This window comes from Panthera onca, chromosome B4 (assembly GCF_046562875.1).
Source record: "Panthera onca isolate mPanOnc1 chromosome B4, mPanOnc1 haplotype 2, whole genome shotgun sequence".
Classification (NCBI taxonomy): Eukaryota; Metazoa; Chordata; class Mammalia; order Carnivora; family Felidae; genus Panthera; species Panthera onca.
In genome coordinates this window covers 127382384-127405803 of record NC_138345.1, presented here as the reverse complement: position 1 = coordinate 127405803, position 23420 = coordinate 127382384, and the positions used below count along the sequence as shown (strand labels likewise).

At 45.2% G+C, this 23420-nt stretch overlaps 1 protein-coding gene and 1 long non-coding RNA gene across 4 annotated transcripts in view; one reads left to right on the top strand and one right to left on the bottom strand.

Annotated features, from left to right (window-relative positions):
- The window catches only part of LOC132693818 (uncharacterized), a 95760-nt gene extending 88058 nt beyond the window's left edge, over positions 1 to 7702 (bottom strand). For both annotated transcript variants that reach the window (XR_013556536.2, XR_013556537.2), the window contains exon 1: positions 7477 to 7702. This is a non-coding gene — a long non-coding RNA (uncharacterized LOC132693818). The remainder of the gene's footprint in view (positions 1 to 7476) is intronic.
- A 96-nt stretch (positions 7703 to 7798) lies between these two features.
- Positions 7799 to 23420, top strand: part of SYN3 (synapsin III) — a 465237-nt gene continuing 449615 nt past the window's right edge. The window contains exon 1 of one of the 2 annotated variants that reach the window (XM_078449497.2): positions 7799 to 7921. The gene's annotated coding sequence lies outside the window, so the exon portion shown is untranslated. Of the gene's footprint in view, positions 7922 to 14121; positions 14486 to 23420 lie in introns of those variants that run through there. The other variant, XM_060656504.3, reaches the window with a different exon arrangement.

Here is a 23420-nt window from a genome sequence, read left to right as displayed (position 1 = left end):
CTGGACAGGTTGTATACAGTAGAACTGATCCCCATGATCACTCTGAAAAACAGGCAGAACTGAAGTTCAGCAGACAAGGAATCCTTCAAAAAACTTAAGAGCAATGCTTCTGAAATAATGTAGATCTGGGTTTAATTCCTGGTTTTGCCACTATAAACTGTGCAACTTTGAGTGAGTTTCTTAGCTCCTCTGAGCCTTAGTTTCTCCATCTGTAAATTGGGGATATTAATACCTATCTCAAAGTCTCATTGAAAGAACTAAGTAAGATATTAGAGGTTGAAGCACGAGACCAGATGCTGGTACATGTGCACACAATTTTTACCATTATTATTGTTACTGTTTAGGGTCACACACCACTTAAATGATAAAGCTGGGGTTTGAATACAGGTCTCTGGTAATGCCAAGGCCAACTTTTGTTATTATTACTTCATTCCTTCCCTGAAAGGAAAAGCCATAAGCATGCATTCTTTCAGCAAATACTTATGAGCCCCTATGTGATGGTGCTGAAAATGATACCTAACTCTTACACAGCAGTTTTTAGATCAAGCTGTGTTTTTGCATGGATCCTCTCACTTAATATGATGGTCATTTCCCTGATGTCTGGATGGAGATCGTTTTGGAGAAGGCAATGGTCTGTCAATGGTAGAAGTTAAACTCTACTCTTTTCTCAGGAGCTCGAAAGCCAGGAGGGGGAGCCCCATCCCCCAGGGCAGTGGAGCCAGCCCAAGGGCATGCTGGTAAAGGGCAATGAATTACCAGCTTAGGTCCCTGATCCCGTATGTATGAGATATGGGACCTTAGCAGGTTCATGTACCACTGTAGGCCTCAGTTTTAATAATCTGTAAAATGGGAATGTGTTTATTATGCTTACTTCTCAGAGTTGTTGGGATAATTCAGTAAGCGGATGACTGCAGAATGCTCAGCCCAGTGCTCCCCATGGCAGCTGCCACAATGATGATGGCGATCACTATGCCATCCAGAGGCCTGCCTGTACTATGGGTACCTGCCAGGGAAGATGGGCCTAGGTGGAATGCCACAGCCAGCCCATAATCTCTAAGGGTCAGAGGAAAGAGAAGAAAGTGAAAGAGGGAGGAGAAAAGGACCACACTTAACTATCTTTATAGCTGACTTTGAGAAGATAGGGACAGAGGTGGAAGCCACACACGGTGGATGCTGTTGTAAAACCCATGGTCCAATAAAGCAGTTGTAGTCTGGGACAAATAAGATAGAGACCAGTAGTGCTTAAGGCTGGGCTCCACACCTCCGGGGCACACTCCCTCATAACCCAGGGATCAAGGGGTCTGCTCATTGTCTGAGCTCTAAGTGGTAAGATTTATGTGTTTCTTTTTTGGGAAATCTAAGAGTTGATCATTTCAATGCAAATAAAATGGGGAACACTTGAAGAACACTTATTATATACCAGGTACTGCCCTAATTTATATGTTTGAATAGATTTCATCCTCATGCAATTCCCAAAAGTAATTATTATTATTACCCTCCTTGGGTAGATAAGGAACCTAGGCAAACAGCTTGCCCAAAGTCAAAAACTAAGAAGTAGCAGAACAAGGATTCAAACACGGTATAGTTACAGCTTTCATGTCCTCAACAGCTACAGTTATTGCCTTCCCATGTAGTTAAAGGGGAAAAAAATCCATTCTCAGTGTGGCCTGGCTATTCCTCTGGTGATTGAGCTTGGCTGAAATGACCAGGGTCTGTTTAGAGGCCAACTGATGCAGTGTCATTATTATGTGGGATTTAATATGGAAGGAAAATGACCTGGAAGGGGTAGGTTAATTGTTGTGTTCCTGTGCAGACAGAATCCAGACCCTCAAAGTGGTAGAAATGGAGAGCAAGGGCGATTTTAATCTAAAAATTAAAAAATAAGAAAAAATAAAAAGTGGGTTTCCGAATTCCATGCTGGTTCTAAGTCAAATGCAACTAATATTGAAGTTATGGTGATGGTCAGTCACTTTCATGTTTAAGCCTCACAACTGTCCTGCAAAGCTAGTTCTATTACCTTATTTTATAGCGGAAGCACCCGAAGCTTGGAGAAGTGAAGAGGCCAGTCCAAGACCTCACAGCCAGACAGGAAGCTGTGGATGTAGGACTCAAAATCAGCTCAGCAGTGCTCGACCTTGACTACACAATGATGTCACCTGGGATGCTGACAAAATATATACCTACTAGTGAGAATATATGCCAAAATATATACCAGCAGTGAGAACCACTGCCTCGGTGTTTTCATTGCCCACTCCAGTGGACCTAGTACTCTCTCTGCCCTACTACAGCTGCTTCCCAGGGAGTTGTGGTGAGGGCAAATGTATTAGAACACTACCTTGAAAGTGACTTGATCAGCTAAAACCTTCAAGCACCCTTAATTGCAAAGGAACACCCACTGACATCTGCCTCCCCTTAAGGGGTACTCCAAGGATTTGGAAACTTATTTTTCTGGTTACCATGACAATTTTTTGCAACATCAGCAAAAATGTTCTGTGCTACAAACAAGCAACCATAAAACCACTCAAAATCTTTAGCTCAGAATCCACCTCAGCTCCAGACCATGCCATGCCCCTTCTGAGCATTTACCTAGGGATTCTAGAAAAGAACTGTAGATGTTACAGCATTCTAAGCACTCCCCTCATTTTACTAGGTAGGGCTCAGAGATGAACTGAATTGCCTCATGTCAGGAAGTAGATTAATATTTTCAGCTTTTCTTTTATTCTATACCCCACCTCCTCATCTTTCTAAGATGTTTTTTAATCCAAAGATGAAATTTATGAAACAAAAAAGTTCTCTCACTTTTACTTTTTTAAAAATTTCTTATAAGTCAAATTTATTTTTAATGCTTTTTAATTAATTTATTTAAAAATAAAAATTGTATCTATTTAAGGCATAGAACACGATTATTTGCATATACATAGTGAAATGATTACTACATCAACCCTTTTTGGATAGATTCCAGAGCCCTTTTATTCTTGCACATGTTAACACTTTGTGTCTTAACCCTCGCAGGCTAATTTGCTCTCGTACCCCCTAATCAATCTTTAATTATAGCAATTCATCTTTGTGCAGATTTTAGGCTCCCTGATAGGTAGAGAGGAGGAAATATTGCAAGATCTTTCTTGTGAGCTTAAAACTCTTGCCATGGATGGATAACAAAATTAACTTTGCCCTTGTTGGCAACTGTGAAACTTTCCTGACTCAGGACCTAGGTTCCCACGGCAGCTCTGTCATTCACCAGCTGTGTTATGTGACACGAAGCTGTGCGTGTTAAAAGCAAATATGGCGTTCGTTGTCAGACAGAATTTTGAGTTCCCACCTCAACTATGTATCATCTAAGTGACTTTGTACAAGTCTGTTTCTTTCCCTATGAAATGGGAATAACATCTCTTTTTAAAAAAATTTTTTTTAATATTTATTTATTTTTGAGAGAGACAGAGAGACAGCACGAGAGGCAGAGGGGCAGAGAGAGGAGGAGACACAGAATCTGAAGCAGGCTCCAGGCTCCGAGCTGTCAGCACAGAGCCCGATGTGGGGCTTGAACTCAGAGAGTGCAAGATCATGACCTGAGCTGAAGTCAGCGGCTTAACCAACTGAGCCACCCAGGCGCCCCGGGAATAACATCTCTTTAACAGTGTAGGCCCGTGGGTATGAAAAGCATTTAGCACAGTGCCTGGTCACAAAAAGTATTCAATAAATGATAGCTACTATTACTCTAATCCATGAATACTATCTAATCTGCCTACCTCACAGGAGGGTATATGAAATGAGGGACTTTGCAAACTATAGAATTTACATAAAAAGGACTTATTGCTACAGTTGTTTTGTTATTATAAGAACTTGCTCATCTTTTTTTAGATAAGAATAGCAGATCTGAGTTCTTCTTATCAAAAATAAATATATTTTTTAGCCTCCACCACCACCACTCTGTGGGTTTGGATTTCTTACTGAGTTGTAAGACAACGTGTACACCTGTCACTGTGGGTGCATCCATATGCATGCAAATTCCTGAGCTGAATTGTTCCCCAGGGAAAAGATCCTATGACAATATATTTCTTTCCTTCCTGGACCCATTGGGAGGATTCTTGGTTAAAAGCAAGAGAAACAATGTAGGCTATTTAACACAAGAAGGGAATTTAGCAGAGATGGACGATTCACAAAATAAAATTAGATGGGGGACAGGGATGGCATGAAGGAGCAAGTTTGCGAAATGGGCAGAAATCAAAGGAATCTAGAGGTGTGCCAACAAGATTCAGGACTAAACAGCAATCACTGGCCCAGCCTCCTTAGGCGGCGGCTGCTGCTGCTGCTGCTGCTGCTGCTGCCATCATTAGTCTGATCAATCTCGTGGTCAATCTCTCTCCATCCTTATCACTTTCTGGAGAGACAAAGTCCCAGGAGTGAAGATCTAACTGGCCCAACTCAGGTGACATCCCTCCCTCAAGTATTTTTGGGGACTAGGAGTTAGCAAGTTGTTGAAGGATCTGGCCCTGGGAATTTCCAGGTCTCCCCACCGTGAAAAACTCCCCCCAAAGAAATGTGGAGGCATAAATACAAATATCTTCTAGGAAGCCATCTTTGGTCCAGCTCTCATTTCATTGATGAAGAAGGTTCAGAGAGGTTATCCCATGACCAGGTGTCAAGTCTTCTGACTTCCAACCCACATTCACTCTCACATAAAAGTCAGAAATTTATAAAGTCGTGAGCTGTTTCTCCAGCTTGAAACACCATCTCAGGGCGGAGACAAAAGGGACTGACTATGGAGAGTCATTATCTGTTTCCAGGCTCTTTTCATTGCATAAGCTCAGCACATAAGAATAAATAATTCTGGAATGCAGCTGACCTCCAATACATGACGGGAGAATCTCATTACTACTAAACCCTTGATGATAAATATAGAGAACTGGCTATGATACATTGAATTTTCAATAGAAACCACTAAGCACTTCTGCATCTAACTGCCTTTTATCCCCCTTATTCACAGTGCAATAAAAAATAATTTTCCATGCCATAATTTGCCTGGTTTCTCATCTACACTTTTATCCCACTAACCATTTCCTCTTTTCTTTCTTTGTTTAAAACTGATACTAGTGAAGGTTTTTGAATTTATAGGCCTAGACAAGAACATCCTTTCCATTTTTGTCCAAGCAACTCTCCTGTGCACATTTGAAGGCCAATATTCTTAAAAAAACAACAACAAAAAAAACTACATATAAGTCCAAATCTTAGAGTTGAGAGAAGTCAGAGCTGTTCTCTGACCTCATTTCACAGGTAGGGGAGACGGAAGCTTAGAAAGGATATTCCAGGGTGGGTAGAGGCAGAGATGGGGCAAAAATCCATGCAGGGTTTATGAGCTGAGATTTCCTTGATCTTCTTCATCTTCTTATGTCCACTACTGTCATTATCCATGTCTGAATAGAAACTCAGGAAGGATCTGAGGTACTGCCTGATCCAGAGGTGGAAAGTAGTAGCCAAAGGGGCAAATCCTGTCTATGCATGGGTTTGATTTTGCTCAACAATCTTGGTTCACACAGTCCTTTACATTTTTTTTTAAATTAATCGCCAACATTTAAACACTTGCAGATGTAACATAATCTGAATTTTTCTTAATGAAAATTTAATGAAAATCAGATCATCTGGCAACTCAGGATCCCTACTGCTATACCGCAAACATGAGTTGTTAAGTAACAGCCTGCCCCCTTAGGCAGGTCTACGCACACCTCAGTGCACCACAGTCTCTACCCCACCCTGTTCTATCACACCCTGCCAACTTCACTTATTACATTATTGCCCGTCCCCAACAGTATTAAAGTTTGTGACTCCTGAGCCAGTTTTCCTCCCTTGGTTACGGAAGTCGGGTTACTCCCTCTTATTGACTGAAGTCACTTACTAAGGGCCATGCAGTAAGCAGAGATGTTGGAAGACAAACTTCCAAGGGCTCTCAGTCCTTGGCTCTGCTGTCTTCTCACATTAGGTGGTCTCATAAGGTCCCAGGTCAGAACACTCTCCAGTGCATATCTCCAGCCCCAGGCTCACATCTGTGCTTTCTACTTGGGTAACCAGCCCTCACTTTGGGCAAGTTGCTCAATCTTTTAGTGCCTTCGTTTCCTCCACTGTGATACGGGGACAATGAGAGTCCTTTTCCACCACACAGTTACTATAAGAATTATGTATACAATTGGTTAATATATGTAAAACAATTTGAAGAGAACCTGGCACAGTTGTTGTAGCTTGCCTAATGGGTTTCTCAAATGTCCATGGTGGAGCCTTTATTTCCATTCTGCTTCCAACCTGTCCCTTCCTAGTCTTTCCCCATGTTGGTAAGGGCACCATTATCTCAAGGATGGCTCAAGGTGAGCACCTGGGAGTCATTCTTTATTCATCTGTTTTCCACATTTCTTAAAACCAACTCATCACCAAGGCTTTCCATGATATTCTAAAAATGTATTTCAGTCGGTCCACTCTCCCTATCTCCACTGTCACCACCTTGGTCTAAGTCACCATCATCTCTTGCCTGGACTCCTGCAGTAGACTCAAGTTACACACTGAACTATGCATCCCCCCCCCCCCCCCTCATATGTTGAAGCCCTAACCCACGACAAGATGGTATTTGGAGACAGAGCCTTTGGTGATTTAGGTGAAGTCCTGCAGGTGGGGACCTCATGATGGGGCTCGTGTCCTTCTAAGAAGAGACAGGAGAGAACTTGCTCTCTTTCTCCCTGCCTTATGAGGACACGGGGAGAAGGCAGTCATCTACAAGCCAGGAAGAGAGCTCCCACCAGAAGCAGGCCACGCTGGCACCTTGACCTTCACGTCCAGAACTATGAGAAAATAAATGTCTCTTGTTTAAGCCAACCAGTCTATGGTATTTGGTTATGGCAGCGTGAGCCGACTAAGACACCTCCTAACTGGTCTCGCTGCTATTTCATTCTCTCTTCCAAAATCTATTCTCCACACAAGCAACAGTGGTCTTTTAAACATGTCGTAGCCTCCCTTCGATGGCTTATTTTTGTTTTGTCCTTATAACGAACCGACGCTATTCAGGCTGCCCCCCCCCCCACCCCCACCCCTCCGGGCTCTGGGGAAATCGGCCCCACGCACTCTCTCCAGCCTAGCGCACCTCTTCCTTGCTCAGCACTCTGGGCTATCCTAGTCTCCACTTGAGGCCTCAGAATCACGGTGCATCTACTGCCCCCTGCCGGCGATGCTCTCCTTCCAGTCCTGGAATCCCTTTTCTCTTTCAACTCTGTTCAACTATCACCTGCCCAAGTGGCCGCAAGAAACCCTCCTATTTACAACGTCCCAAGGCCCCTTTCTTATTTAAAATCACCTCTCCCTCCCATAACAATCTGACATATCTTCTTCGTGTACCTTCATTTAACCTGCCCCCATCCCGACTCCACGCAAACTACAGGAGGGCGACAGACTTTGTCTGGTTCCTGTTGCACCCCCCGCGCTGAGTGACCGGTACAGTACCTGAGACGCGAGCAGACAGTGAGGCAGGGTTTCTCTGAGGCGCCTCCTGAAGTCCTGGAAGGTCAGGTGCCTTGCTCAAAGCTGGCTTCCAAGGACGCTGCACTCTTCGCACTCCCCAAGGGGCGTAGAGACGCTTTGGGGATCGGAAATGATCACTGCACTCGGCTGCCCGAGCCGGGGGAGAGCTCAGAGTCAGGAAGCAACTTTCCCGCGTGGAGACGTGAGGGGCGCCGTGGTGGGAGGCGCGGGGCGGGGCCCCAGGGGGCGGGGCCTGGCCGTCCGAGCCAATGGGGCGGTGCGGCGCGGCGGGGAGGCCGGGCGGCGGAGGGGAGACGCTGGAGCGCGGCCGGGTGCGGAGGCTGAGCTCGCGGACCCGGAGCGTATCCGCAGGCGGGCGCCGCGGCCGAGGCACTCCCCTGGCGCGGGTTTCCTGGCGGCTCGCACGGTAAGGGGAGCGCCGCCGCGAAGTAGACTTTGTGGGGTTTCCGGAAGCTGGGAGCCCCCCCGTCCCCGCCCGCGGCCCCTCAGACGGGGCTGCCGGTGGCGTCCTCGTCCCCGGCGCGCCGGCCCTGTGCCCGTGGGGTGCGGGCGCGCGGTGGGCCCGGGAGGGAGGCGACGAGCCGCCGCGCCACTCTCCCTCCACAGGCTGCCGCAGCCCGGCCCCGGCCCGACCCTGCGACGGACAGGTCGGCGCGCGGGAAATGCCGGGGGCCTGGGAGCCCCCGGCCGGACATGCGCTCGACCCAGGTCTTCGGACCCCTCAGGACCTGTTGGCCTGGGGCTAGGGGTCAGATTTGTCACGCCATTGCCTTTTTCCAGTCTTTCTGAGGCGCAGGAAGAAACCTCCGAGCGGCTCCCTGGCCGAGCTCGCAGCGGGGACTAGCCTTGATGCCGCGCCCCGTGTTTATTCAGCATTTATCGGCTCCCCCGCTGTGTGCCAGGCACTGTGCTGAGCCCTGGTGGCACGAAGACGGGCCTTGGAGGGGCTCCTGGGGCCAAGAAGGACAGTAGGAGGAACAGTTTCAGAGCACCGTAGTACAGGGGACACGAGGTGTAGAGGAGGCGTGAGGCAGCCAGGACGGCTTTGGAGCGGAGGCGACCTTTGAGTGGGGACTGGAGGAGGCGGAGGGTTTGCCCCGCTGAGAGCTGGGGGGAGGGGGCCAAGGGGGAGGGGCTGCTGGGATAGCGGGAATTCCAGAGAGAGGTAAGGAAGCTGAAAAAGTCTATTATCCCATTAAATAATCACGAAGGACCGGGGCTTACTGTGGGTAGGAAATGAGCTGTCGGCATGGCGGGGGCTAAACCATGCGCAGACCTTAAAATGCAGCCTTTGACCGTCTTGAATTTTGTCCTGGGGTGGAGTGCAGTGGAGGAATTCTGATCAGTGACCAGGTAACTCTGGCAGCTCTCTGGAAAATGGATGGAGACTGGAGCATCAGAGAGCCGGTAAGTTGTAGTTGCTATTCGGACGTGGCTGCAAATGCTCAGGTCCCGGAAAGCAGCCCCAACTGCCCGGGAGTCCTGCTCCCTGGCCTCTGGACAAAGATTTGGGCCAGGAAATGTTGCCTCTGTGATACTTGCTTCTGCAACCTGCAGGTCATTTTTGTATTGTTTCAGGAGGCTTTGACCTCAACCTTGTCATCAGGCATGGACCCTGGAGGATTGGGAATGGTACCTCTCTCCTCCTCTTTCTGCCTTGCAGAGGCACAGTCTTGGCTGTTAGAGGCTGTAATAAAAAGCAAGGTGTCACTGGGGAGTCAGGCCAGAAAGTCACTTTAGCTGTGTGCTTTGGGGACATTAATCAATGTTTCTGAATGTCACTTTTCTGATTTAAAAGGAAATACCATAACTACCTTTAGAAGATCAAATTCCCTGGTAAAAGACTCAGAGATTCTGAGGTTTGTGTGTAGGGGGACTTGGGGGGAGCCGTCTCACTGTCCAAGGGGGTGACAGGTGAGGAAAACAGGATTGGGCAGAGGGAAGGTAGATCTGTGATGCAATGCAAAAGAGGCCTTAGTTGATCCCCTGAGGCCTGGGGGCCAGGCCTTGGAAGCCCCATGTTGGCCAGCCAGTAGATGCAGGGAAGGGCATAACTTTGGTTGTCCCTTCAGCAAGACAGTTCCTGAAGAGGGACTCAGCCAACGGAACTGGCAGTAGGGCCCAGGGGAGGAAGGGGTGCCTCTGTCTTGGAGAGGGATTGAGAGCTGTCCCACAGCAGCCACCTCTGCAGGATGGGTTTGGGAAGTAAATGTGATAACTTGACAGAAACTGGTTTGCACTGAATCTGGTGCAGAGCAGGTATTTAAAAAGTGTTCATTTCTTTTGCCTTTAACCTTCTTGACTGCATCTGAAAGTAGATTTGGGAGTTAGAGTTGGGTAAATAAGCTTTAGAGGAAAGGATCTTTAATAATAATAGCTACAATGACTGCCACTTCCTGTTATTGAGTGCCTATTATCTATATGCATTCTCTCCTAGTTGTCTAGTGGTATTCTGAGTCAAGTACTTTAACTCTTGTTTTACAGTCAACCCAGTCTTTTTTCTAAAACCCAACAGAGTATGTGTCCTTTTGCCATAAAATAATAGCAATAACAACAAAAGCAGCAATCAAAATGATATGATTTTTTATAGTCTATGAGGTGATTTCTTTGGTGGTCTGATTAATTAATTAATTTATTTACCAATTATTAATTCAACAATGTGCATTGAGTGCTTCCTAAATGATAGGGCACTGTCCTAGGTGCTGGGGATACAGTGCAGTCTGTTAGGGGAGAGAGAGACAGACATTAAATGCTTTGATTCTTCAAGAGCAAACATTGAATGATAGCACATCCCATTGCCTAACCCTCTTGCACTGTTGGTGGGAATGCAAATTGGTGCAGCCACTCTGGAAAGCAGTGTGGAGGTTCCTCAGAAAATTAAAAATAGACCTACCCTATGACCCAGCAATAGCACTGCTAGGAATTTACCCAAGGGATACAGGAGTACTGATGCATAGGGGCACTTGTACCCCAATGTTTATAGCAGCACTCTCAACAATAGCCAAATTATGGAAAGAGCCTAAATGTCCATCAACTGATGAATGGATAAAGAAATTGTGGTTTATATACACAATGGAATACTACGTGGCAATGAGAAAGAATGAAATATGGCCCTTTGTAGCAACGTGGATGGAACTGGAGAGTGTGATGCTAAGTGAAATAAGCCATACAGAGAAAGACAGATACCATATGTTTTCACTCTTATGTGGATCCTGAGAAACTTAACAGACACCCATGGGGGAGGGGAAGGAAAAAAAAAAAAAAGAGGTTAGAGTGGGAGAGAACCAAAGCATAAGAGACTGTTAAAAACTGAGAACAAACTGAGGGTTGATGGGGGGTGGGAGGGAGGGGAGGGTGGGTGATGGGTATTGAGGAGGGCACCTTTTGGGATGAGCACTGGGTGTTGTATGGAAACCAATGTGACAATAAATTTCATATATTGAAAAAAAAAAAAAAAAGAACATCCCATTGCCTAACCAGGAAGTGATAGAGAGTAATAGGCCCTTTTCCCAACTGAATATTTTAGTATAATCTCCACAGCAAGGCCTTTTGGACCATCTTGTGTAAGGCAGGTCCCCTCCCTTTTACTCTCCCTTCATAGCACTTGTTCATTCATTTTATTTATTTCCTTGTTGTTTGCCACCCCCCCCCCCCATTAGACTGATGGCTCCAGGAGGTCACATATTGCTTTATCCCAAGAGCCCAGCACAGTGATTAGCACATACTTCTTGAATGAGTGAAATGAATGAGGTGTGGATCTGCTTAACAAGAGTGGCCAGGGAAGGTCATGTTGAGGAGTGATATTTATCCTGAGATCTGAGGGATGAGAAGGATCCAGCAATGCTAAACAATGCCAGGATCAAGAGGCAGAAAGAACAGCTTGTTCAAGGACCAGGAGGTGGAGGAATGGAGCCCAGTATGATTGGGGAACAGCCTGAGATGAGTTTGGAGAAGTCCTTGGAAGGCCATGCTGAGCTTGGATTTTATTTGAAGTGCATTGAAAGGTCATTGAGGGATTTTAAGCCTAGTAATGACTTGAGGTTATACTATATATTTGTTTGTTGTCTGTCATGCCTCTAGGATGCAAGCTCCATGATGCAAAGTGTTCAGTAAATATTGCTAGAGTTGATGAATGATCTGGTTTATGTAGCTACCTGGTGAAAAATGGAGGAGGGAGAGGAATGGGATTTTGTCACCAATTAAGAGTTAGGTGAGAGGGATGTTGGTGTCTTGGCTGCAGAATAGCAATGGTATTGGAGGAAAGTAGAAGGATTAGAGTTATATTTGGTTACAAAATGGACAAGGACTTGCTGATAGATTAGATGTTGGGAATACAGTAAACGGAAGAATCAAAGATGACCCATGGGTTTATGGTTTAAGATTAGGTGGAGCCAAATGTCCATCAACAGGTGAATGGATAAACAAAATGTGGTATATACTTACAATAGAATATTACTCAGCCATAAAAAGAAATGAAGTACTGATACATGCTGCAATGTGAATAAACCTTAAAAACATGCTAAGTGAAAGAAGACAGACACAAAAGTTCACATGGTGTCTGATTTCATTTACATAAAATGTCCAGAGTAGATCAATCCATAGAGACATAAAGCATACCGGTGTTTGCCAGTGGCTTGGGGAAGAAGAGTAAATGAAGCATAACTGCTTAAAGGGTAAATAGTTTCCTTTTTGGGTTGATGAAAATGTTTTGGAACTAGATCGAGGTGGTGGTTGCACAACATTATGAATGTAGTAAATGCCACTTAGTTGGACACTTCAAAATGGTTCATTTTATGTGATATGAGTTTCATTTCAATTACAAAAACAAAAATAGATAAAAGCTTGGCTGGATGGGAGCACCAATAACAGAGTGGAGGAGACTAGGTGGGGAGCAGGTTGTGGTTCTGAGAGGAAATTCACGTGCTGTGTTAGAGATGCCTGTGAGATATCCACGTGGAGCCTGGGGTGGGGAGGAAGTCTGGGCTAGAGCTATAAATATGGGAGTTGTCAGCACTTAGATGTCAGCCAACAAAATGGATGAGATCTAGGGAGAGACAGTGTAAAGGAGCACATCACAGCCTGGATCATTCTTTAATTTGATCCTCATATCTACCTATGAGGGAGGTGCTGTTGTCTTCATTTTCAGATGAGGAAACCAAGCCCTCCCCACCCCCCCAACCCCCAGGACATGAACTTGCCCAAGGTCAGACACTTTGTTCATGTGTATCCCTTGGCCTCCAGTGCTTTGCCATTCCCATCTCAGCATGATGCCATTTAGACCTTCAGCAAGGGCCTTCCCTCCCCATCCCTCCTCGTCCTGATGGAGTACTCACATGTGGCAAGCACTGTGCTGGGCGTATGTTGGTGGAGAAAGTGGAAATGGCTCTAATTTTATGGAGTTTACCCACTAAGCAAGCAGCTGCAGTCCACTGATACAGGGGACCTTAGGAGCCTGGAGCAGGAGAATCTGCCCCAGATTTGGGAGTGGGAGGAGGCTTCCTAGAGAAAGTGACAGTGAAGCTGAGATTTGCAGCAGAAGCAGAAGAATGGAGCCTGAGAAAAAGAGGATTCTCTGGAGGGTTCATGGTCCCCGAACACCTACTATGGGAATTCACCATTCTCTTCATTCCACCATTCTTCATAGGTTACTGGCATTTTCCAACTCATTGAGAGGGTTTTCTACATTTTCTATAACCCTGGAGTCAATAAGCAGGCAAATGGCTTAGTTTGATTTCAAGTGGGAGCTTCAGAGGGGGAATGAGGTAGGGTGCAAACAGCCGAGCTCTTAATTTTTTTTTTTAATATTTGATTTATTTTTGAGAGAGTGCAAGTGGGGGAAAGGCAGTGAGAGGGGGACAGAGGATCTGAAGCGGGCTCCATGCTGATAGCAGCGAGCCTGATGTGGGGCTCGAACTCAAGAACTGCAAGATCATGACCTGAGCGAAAGTTGGATGCTCGACTGACTGAGCCACCCAGGTGCCCCAAACCGCCTGGTTTTTAAAGCCAGGTCCCATCTCTGAGCAAGTGACTTATTCTCTCTGAACCTTACTTTTTATACCTATGAAATGGATCCAGTAGTGTTCATTGCTTAGTATAGTAAATAAATTAAATGATGCAGTAAATATTAGGTACATAATAAATGCTCAGACAACCGATTATCTCTTTTATCTTTTGGAGAGGAAGAGTTTCTGAATAGACCAGTAGTCCTCACATTCTGTACACTATTTAAAATACAGATATTCGTCTTCCCTCTGAAGGCTTTCATGGTTCTGGATGAAGCACAGAGATCTGTATGTTTAGAAAGCAGCCCACATGATCCTGATAAAAGGAAGTCTAGGAACCATTGGTTTGACCAAATACTTGAGTCATTGCTATGGTGAACATGAAAGGGTTAAGCACCTAGAAGCAGAATTTTGCCTTCTAGGAATTATTAGCCAATGACAGTGCTGACCGATGATGTAATGTCTTTGGCTGGCACTCCATTGGTTAAGTGTATTGTTTCTCTCGCTGCTTCAGCTGTGTGAGGAGCAAAGCTGGAGCCCAAGGGTTAATAATTCTGTGGCAACAGATCTCTTTTTTTTCCCCATTCCTCTTCTGCTAGGTGTGAGTATATAGCCCAGCTCAGCAGATTGCTGCCCTTCTCCTTCCAATAAACAGCTGCATCTTCCTCCTTACCTCCTCCCAAGCAGAGCACATGTCTCCGTAGTACTACAGAGGAGGAGGAAGGGGGAGAGGGAGTGGGGGAGGAGGAGGAGGTGGAGGAGGTGGAGGAGGAGGAGGAGGAGGAGGATCAGGATCGTTTAGGGAAGACAGAGCCCTTTCAAAGTTCCACGCTGCAGTCTCTCCTTGCCACTGGGGACGGACACAGCCCCCCGCTGCTCTGGCCTACAAATGTCCCACTGGATGCATTGCTAAATTACCACCTGCTTCTGAGCATTGTTCAACCTGGCAGGATCCTCAGAACCAGGAGGTGAGCCCAGGGTTTTGGAAGAGGGAGTGGGCCTAGCAGAGAGGAGCTCTAGACTAGAGGTCTAAAGGGAGGGAACAGCTCTAGACTGAAGGTCAAGCATAGGCTCCATCCCATAGCCCTGGCACGTGGTATGAGCTCGGGCAGGACGGTTTCCCTCTTTGGGTCTATTTGCTCAAGTGCACAATGTGAGGCTTAGATTAGGGCCCTCTGAATTCTGGGAGACACTGACTGGGGAGTGTGCTGACCTGAAGCTGTAAACAAGCATACTGTTGGTGTAGCTTTCTGTCAAATGATCTGTGTAGATACATGCTTTGCTCTGGGAATCTTGGGCAGCAGGGGAGTGTCAGGTGAGAGCGGTCTCCTTGGAGCTAGCCGTAACCCAGGCTCCTCCTTATATTGTCTGGACTCCCTCTTCAGTGCTCCCACGTGGCCAAGAAGCCCTTGGTAGACTCTGGGCTGAGGTTTCTCCAGAAACACCTGAACGGTCTCAGGGATTTTGATCATGCCCTTTGGGAGGACCTTAGGGCCCCCGACCCTTGAGTTATCAGTGTGCCTTAATGAATTTGATTAATTGATTAATCGAATTGATTAATTCCTAGTTGTCCCATGCTGGAACTCCTAAGCAGAGGAGAATTATTTTTGCTTTATCGAGTAACTTAGCTGTGACAGTTTTCTTGTGTGTGTTTAGTGGGGCATGCATTATTGCCCCAGCCTGAAACATCTCACCTTGTCCAAAGAGGGTCCTAATGCAAGCGTATTAGCCTCCGGGTGTAAACTGAAAAAAGGACAAATGGGGTGGGGTGAGGGAGATTGGAGCCGAATAACTGGGAAAGGCTGATAGCAAGGAAGTCTCACCTTCAATTCATAGGTAATTCAGTTTGAAAGCCTGCGTTTCACAGACAAGCTATGATGCTCCTTCTCTCTTGCAACACTCCAAAAAATATATAACTAAAAAGTTATTTTATTTTTCAGAATTTAGTGATGTATGGGGAGTTACCAATTTCTTTAGGAAGAGTGGAGCCTGCAGTGTTCTCTCTGTGTCTTGTATGACCCTTGGTGCCTGCTGCCCTGTGTTCTGGGTCAGGCTTTGCTGCTGAAGAATATATGTATAGGTCCTTGGGCAAGTTACTGAGTCTCTCTGAGCTTGTTTTCTTCATTTGTCAATCACAGGGCTGGAGGGAGTTGGACTTAGCTGACTTTTAGAGCTCTCCTAGCTCTGTCTGTCTGTACTTTGGATTGCAAAAAGTCTTTGGAATCTGAGGTTGTTGATTAAGTGGGCTGGATAAAGAATCTTTGAATAAAGGAATATGCTGCATGTGCCCACTAGGTGTGAGGCTGTAAACATTTTAACATTTTGCCCCCTCAATAGCTCTGGAAGTAGGTGGTGTTTACCCCACTCTACAGATAGGAAATTACCCCAAATCATCATACAGTAAATGTTGATACTGGTATTTGTGCAGGTGATCATACTGGGATAGCGGTATGTGTCAGGAGAATGGAAGGGCTGGAGCTGGGGTCCTTACCTACCTTTGCTTCCATGCATGCTCTTCTTTCTACTATAAATCAAGCACTGATTTTAAAATTGACTAGTTCAGCCAGATTGATGTGAACTCTCCACATTAATATCTGAGACAGCAGAAGATTGGGGGACCCTGGATCTAAAAGGGACTTTACAGTCCTGTGGACCAGGCCCCTCAATTTATAGCTGAGAAAATGGAGGTCCAGAGAAGTTAGGTGACTTGTTTTCTGTCACTCAGTGAGTCAATAGATGGCAGGGGATGGAGTCCAAGACTCTGATTTAGGTGTTTAAAGGTGTATTATTATTAATGAGTTTTTTTTTTTAAAAAAACCTTCATCTGAGAAATTTGGGATCATTTGAATTTAACTGTTCTGAACAGAACCTTTGTCTGTTCTCACCAGGCCCCTTTGAAATGCCAAAGGGTTGAAGTAAGAACCATTGGACACTTAACCCATGCTTGGTGTTGTGGCAGGTGTCTGAAACATGAAAGGAGGGTGGTAGGCAAGCTGAGTATGAGATGTGAGACATGGTCAGTCTCCTTCAGGAGACTCAGGATGAAAATTGTATTTCCTGAGAATCTAACTCACAGGTCAGCAGTCTTTCTTAGTGGATGAGCTGGGACTCTGACCCTTTTTCTCTGTGTGTGACTGGCACCTAATTTATACCACTATAGGAATACTTGCTACATGGCATGTGGTTTCTGTTCTTTTTCTTTCCTACTAAGCTGCATGTTTCCCAAAATGTGGAACTTAATCGGTGGAGCTGCTTAATGAGGAGGTGGGTGTCAGTATCTTGGATGTGCAGAGATGTACACTCAGAAATAAACTCCATCAAATAATGATTAAAAAGCACAATGTAGATACTTGACTCCCTCCTTGATCACTGTAACTTTAAAAAGGAATCATCTTAATACCAGGCTTCAAACATCCTAATGGTTATAGGAAAGAGGAGTTATCATTATTTTGCAGGACTGAAGAGCAAAGCTAGCAGCAATGGGTGGAAATTGGAGGGGAGCAGATAGATAAATAGAGGTAGAGTGTACTGATGGTGGGGGCTTTGCAATGGGTAAGTCCACCTTCCACACTCTTGTCTTCAGAAGAGGGTGGTAACCTTTGGGGATTACTGCCCTGGCCAAGAGTAGCACTTGGTAGCCTCTAATGCCCCTTCTAGACATAAGATTTGTTGATAATCTATCTACCAAGCAGGAGTAAATGAGAGGAGGCCTAGAGTATACCAGAGCTGCCTCTTAGTCTTAGTATGGGGTGGAAATCATTCACAGTCCAAACAACCGTTTAAAATATTTTAATTGCCAAAAAATTACATTACATATGTTTTTTGTGTATGCAATCCTGAACAGTAATTTGTATGCTAATTAGTGTGTAAAACACTGATTTAGGCTAAGAGAAGTAGCAACATAAAGCCTATATGCTGTTATTTGGGTCTTTCTACTGTTCTATCTTTAAGGTAACTAAAATTTCTCACTTGCATGGGGTAGAGGATGGAGAATTCTCAAGTGCCCTTGCTTCCTTGTATTATGCTATTCTGTTTGGTAAACAATCTCTAATACCATTAAATATGGTATTGTTTATAATAATACCATTAACAGGTTTTTTAAGTGATATTAAAAATTAAATGAGATAATGTATGTGGAAACCCCGAACCCAGGAACTGTTACAGACAGAGTAGATGCTTAGTACATTTGTACCGGAAGGAAATCAGCATCTTGCTTTAGCATACTTGTCTCTGCTGGTCTTTGAAAAGTTTTGGAGAAGAACCTGGCCACCTGTGTCCAGGCTGGCATTTCCTATTTGAGATTGGCATGTCCTGTTTGGCTCCTCTGCACAGTGCTCGCCCTCTTGTCCCTGACTAATGAGATCATAAACTTCACAGACCTGAATTCAAGACACCAGCCCTTATCTATCATTCTGTGACATTGGCCATGTTACTTAACATCTCTGTGTTTGTTTTTTCACTTCTGAGAATTGGATCGGTAGGCCCACCCTGAAGGGTGGATGGGGGCTTAATTTAGAACCTTTAGAAAGGGACTGGAACATACATAGGGTAGGTGTTCTATAAATAGCTACTTTCTTTGTTCTCCACCGAAAGGTGAAAGGTGTTACAGAAAGGTGTTTTTTTTTTTCCCCTTTCACTCTCACCTCAAACTTATTTGCCCACATTAGTAGTATTTCTAGATACTTTTTTCTAAATGTTTATTTATTTTTGAGAGAGAGAGACAGCCCAAGCAGGGGAGAGGCAGAGAGTGAGGGAGACACAGAATCCAAAGCAGGCTCTAGGCTCTGAGCTGTCAGCGCAGGGCTCGAACCCACAAACCACGAGATCATGACCAGTACCAAATTTGAACATTTAACCAACTGAGCCACCCAGGCACCTCTATTTCTAGAGAATTTTGTACAAACCTTCAGGAAACCTCTTGACATTGCTCTAAGAATGCATTGTCTTGCAGCCTTGTCCCCTTCTAGCTCATGTTCACGGCAGTCACCTAACCAAACACCAGAAAGCTGCACTCAGAAGGGAGATGTTGTGCTTAATCCATTTTTTTTTAATTTTTTTTAACATTTATTTATTTTTGAGACAGAGAGAGACAGAGCATGAACGGGGGAGGGTCAGAGAGAGGGAGACACAGAATCTGAAACAGGCTCCAGGCTCCGAGCTGTCAGCACAGAGCCTGACACGGGGCTTGAACTCACAGACCGTGAGATCATGACTTGAGCCGAAGTCGGCCGCTTAACCGACTGAGCCACCCAGGCGCCCCCTTAATCCATTTTTTAAGTTTATTTATTTATTTTGAGAAAGAGAGAAGGAGACTGCATGAGTGGTGGAGGGGCAGAGAGAGAGGGAGAGAGAGAATCCCAAGCAGACTCTACACTATCAGCACAGAGTCCAATGCAGGGCTCAAGCCCACGGAACCAGGAGATCACGACCTGAGCCGAGATCACGACCTGAGCCGAGATCAGGAGTCAGACACTTAACCGACTGAGCCACCCAGGTGCCCCCATTTTTAAAACCCCAGTAGCTGATTTAAATATGCTTTACTCAGGGGTCAAGTGGACAGGTAATTTGAAGCGTGCTTCAGAAGCCAAAGTATGGCTCTGCATTCAAAGCATTAGAAATTTCACCATTGAATTTTCATCCCTTGGGTTTATTTATTCATCCATTTAATAAATATTTATGGAGTGCTTATGCTGTGATAGGCAGCATCCTAGGTGCTGGGGATATATCAATGAACAGTGTGGACAAGATCCCTACCCTCGTGGATCTTGTATTCTGGGGAAATAGAAAATAACCACAAAACAATTACATTGTGAGATGTCAGTGGTGAGGGCCATAAGAAAAAACAGTATAAGGGCATAAGAAGATGCCATTATAGAAAAGTCCATCAAAGGGCTCTAAGGAGTTGCTATTTCAGCAGCAGCATTTGAATGGAATTCATTTTAGCAGAGTGGGGAGGAGGAGGGGAGTTTGAGAAGGTAGAACTAGAGAGGTACCCAAAACCAGGTCTGGTTGGGATTCATGGACTGTGGAGTGAGGTTTGGACTCTACTCTTAGCTGGAGGTTTTGGGCAAAGAGTTTACATGGTTTGGCTTATTCTGTTAATTGGTTTTATTTTTTAAACTGCCATGTGGTAAAGTTGACTTTGTTTTGGTGTTCAGTTCTATGACTCAGCACACATATAGACTCATGGCAGTACCAACATAACAATGGGGGCACAGAACAGTTTCATCACCCAGAAACCTCCTTCCTAATGTCCCTGTGTAGTCACAGACTCCCCACTTGTAACGTTTGGCAACCACAACTCTACTTTCCATTGCTATCATTTTATCTTTCTGAGGACATGATACCAGTAGAATCATACAGTATGTAGCTTTCTGAGGCTAGCTTCTCTCCCTGAGCAGGATGCCTTTGAGAATTGCCCATGTTGTATCAATAGTTAGTTCATTGTTATTGCTGGCTAGTATCGCACTGTGTGAACATACCACCGTGTGTCCATTCCCTCACCCTTGAAAGACACTTGGGTTGTTTCCAGGTTTGGGCAGTTATGAAACGAGCTGATATAAACATTTGTGTTCAGGTTTTTGTATGAACACACATGTTTGGACCTCTAGGGTAAATACCCAACTGTTGGATTGCTGGGACATACAACAAATTTACGCTCAACTTTATAAGAAACTGCCAAATGAGTTCCCAAGTGACTGTACCATTTTGCATTCCCACCAGCAGGGTATGAAAGTTCCAGTTACTCTGCATTCTTGTCAGCACTTGTCATTTTCAGTACTTTTTATTTTAGCCACTCTAATCGTTTAATTATATCTTGCCATGATTTTAATTTGCATTTACCTAGTGGCCAGTGATACTGAATATCTTTCACATGTTTCTTTGCCATCCTTATATCCTCTTTAGAGAGGTGTCTGTTCAAGTCTATTACCCATTTTTAAAATTGCTTTTGTGTTTCTAACTGTTAAGTTTTGAGTATTCTTTGTATCTTCTGGATATCGGTGTTTTCTTGAACATGTGATCTATAAATATTTAACTTGTTTTTAAGGCATCATTCTGAATGCTGTGTGGGAGGGAAGCTCTAGTGTGGAGGGGTGGAAGCAGAAGGGTCAGTGAGTAGACCATTGCAGTAGTCCATGGGGAGAGATGATGGCAGTTTGAATGGAATTCATTTGGGTGAAAGCAGTGAGAAGTGGTCAAAATCAATGAAAAATTTAAAAGTAGAGCCATTTGAACTTGGTGATGGGTGGAATTGGAATATGGGGGAAAAGAAGAGTCACAGATAAGATAGCCATAGTGCTGTAGTGCTGGAGGGGCTGAGAATTTAAATGTAATTTAGGCATGGCATCTGCCCTCAAGAAGCTCACCATCTAGTGAGAGGAGATTTACTATAAGCAGTTCACCTGTAATACATCCAGGTGTGCTCTCAGAGGTCTTATAGAAAGAACTGGGGGAGCTCAGCTGATGGAAAAATGACTAAATGTAAGGTTTGCAAGGCCTGTGCTCTTGACAGCCACTCTCAAACTTTCATGTGTGTAAGAATCAGGTGAGGAGGTTATTAAAAATGTAGCTGGCTAGGCTCCTGCCCCAAGAGTAAGAGGCCTGTGGTTAGCAACACCACAGATCATTGTGTGCAGGTGATTGGTTGACCAATGTGAGAAACCCTTGGAGGAACTGAGAGGACTTCAGAGAAGAGGTGATGTCTGCGGTCGACTTTCAGCGTTTAGTGGGAATTCTGACTTGGAGAAGGCTGTGGGAAGGGCAGCCAGGCACGGTACAGTTTTGTGAGGGAAGAGCGAAAGCAAAGGGTTGGAAGAATGATGGAGACTGGCTGGATCCTAGAGTAGCATAGGTGATGAGTGGGAGTCATGTGACTTCCTGTGCTCAATGAGTCTAATGTGATTACCACAACCTAGCAGCTCCCCGGTACTAACAAGGAGTCTGCCATGGTGAAATGGACCAGGCAGTCCAATGCTGGGTGTGCAGAGTGGCTGGCTTTCGAAGTCGCATGTGACCACGTGCGTTTGAGGAGAGCCACTGCCTGGGGAACAAGCCGGTTGGGGGTGCTGTGTGCAGAGGTTTGCAGAAGGATGCCCTGTCCCCAGGACCACTTTGGGCCTTCCTTGAAGTTCACAGACTCTGCGTCTCCTTTTCATACCTCATCATGCCTACTTCCCAAGGATGCTGAGCCACATCTTCCTGTGGCATAATTACTACTCACTGTGTGCCACGTGTAGTTCAAAGCACTTTACATGGATTAACCCATTTAATTCTCCCAACAGCCTATGGATGAGATAGAACAGTTATTTCTGTGTTACGATGAGCAGCCAAGTCACAGACTGGCTCAAGGGCTCAGTGCTACAAAATAGAAGAGCTGGCATATTAACCCAGGTGGTTTTGACTTGAGCCCACGCTTTGAATTGTTACGCTGCATCCGCCCTCTAGGGGCATCTTTAGAGGATGAGTGGCTGCAATAACACAAGCACTGAACTTACTGCAGCCCCGTCACTGTTTTGCAGCCTTCCTGGGGTGATTCCCTGTAGAGACTATTTCTTTTTTTTTTTTTTTTTTTTTTCTTATATATTTTTTAATGTTTATTTATTTTTGAGAGAGGGAGAGAGAGACAGACAGACAGACAGGGTGCAACCAGGAGAGAGAGGGAGACACAGAATCCGAGGCAGGCTCTAGGCTCTGTGCTGTCAGTACAGAGCCCTACATGGGGCCGAACTCACAAGCCGCAAGATCATGACCTGAGCCGAAGTTGGATGCTTAACTGACTGAGCTGCCCAGGTGCCCCTGGGGACTATGTCAATAATACACTTTTATGTTGAAAGATTTTTCTTTTTTGATTTTAGCTTTTGGGTTAAAACACTATTTTTATTCTTTCTTGCCAGGTTCATAACAATACGGTATATCTTTTGTGAGGTATGAAATAGCAACATAAGGTGTTGTGGTATCATGATGCCCCTAAAAGTTGTTGTTATGTGTGGAACTTTTCGACCTTATGCTGAAATGGCCCTAGGGTATTATGTTTTTAGAGCTCTTCTAATTCTGTCTTTCTCCTTAACTTCCCCTGCTTCAAGCAGGTAGTGTACTTTCCTCTAGCAGAATTCTTTCTGATTTACCACATCTATTTGGCTGAAGTCAAAGAAAGCAGATGACCAAATATATGTGGATTGCTTCCTAAGGAAGAGTCAATAGGCTCGGACTAAAGGGCTTTTCTCCTTTTCTGTAAAGTTCAGAGAGAGGTGCTGCAGACTGATGGGTCTGAAGGCCTCTCCCCCTTATTTCAAGGTTCTCAACTGTGCTGGCATTTGTAACTTCAGGCTGCTGTAACCAATTACTGTAGACTGGGTGCTTAAACAACAGGCATTTACTTCTCACAGTTCCGGAGGCGGGAAAGTCCATGATCAGGGTGTCAGTGTACTGGGTTGTGGTGAGGGCCTTCTTCCTGGTATGCAGATGGCCATCTTTTTGCTGTGTCCCAGCATCTGGAGAACAGGGAGAGAGGAAGTAAGCTCTCTGAATGTCTCTTCTTAGAAGGGCACTAATCCCATCCCCATGAGGAGGGCTCCTCCCTCATGACCGGATTATCTCCCAAAGGCCTCATCTCCAAAGGCTGGGGATTAGGGCTTCAATATAGGAATTGGTGGGGTGGGGGTGGGGGGATGCACAAACCCTCAGCCCATAGCATCTGGGTAGCTGAGTGTGCTATGCAAGAGACCTCCAGACAGCGCAGAACAAATACAATGTGATCTAGAAGAGTTTTGAAGTTTCTTTTGGCAGAGGTAGAGAGGGAGCTCTAAGGAGGTTTCCGGAGCCTAGAGCTCAGTTTTGAAAGATGGAGTTCACTAATCCGGCGGGGGTGGGGAGGTGCTTAGAGAAGGATAAAACAGGATGCCA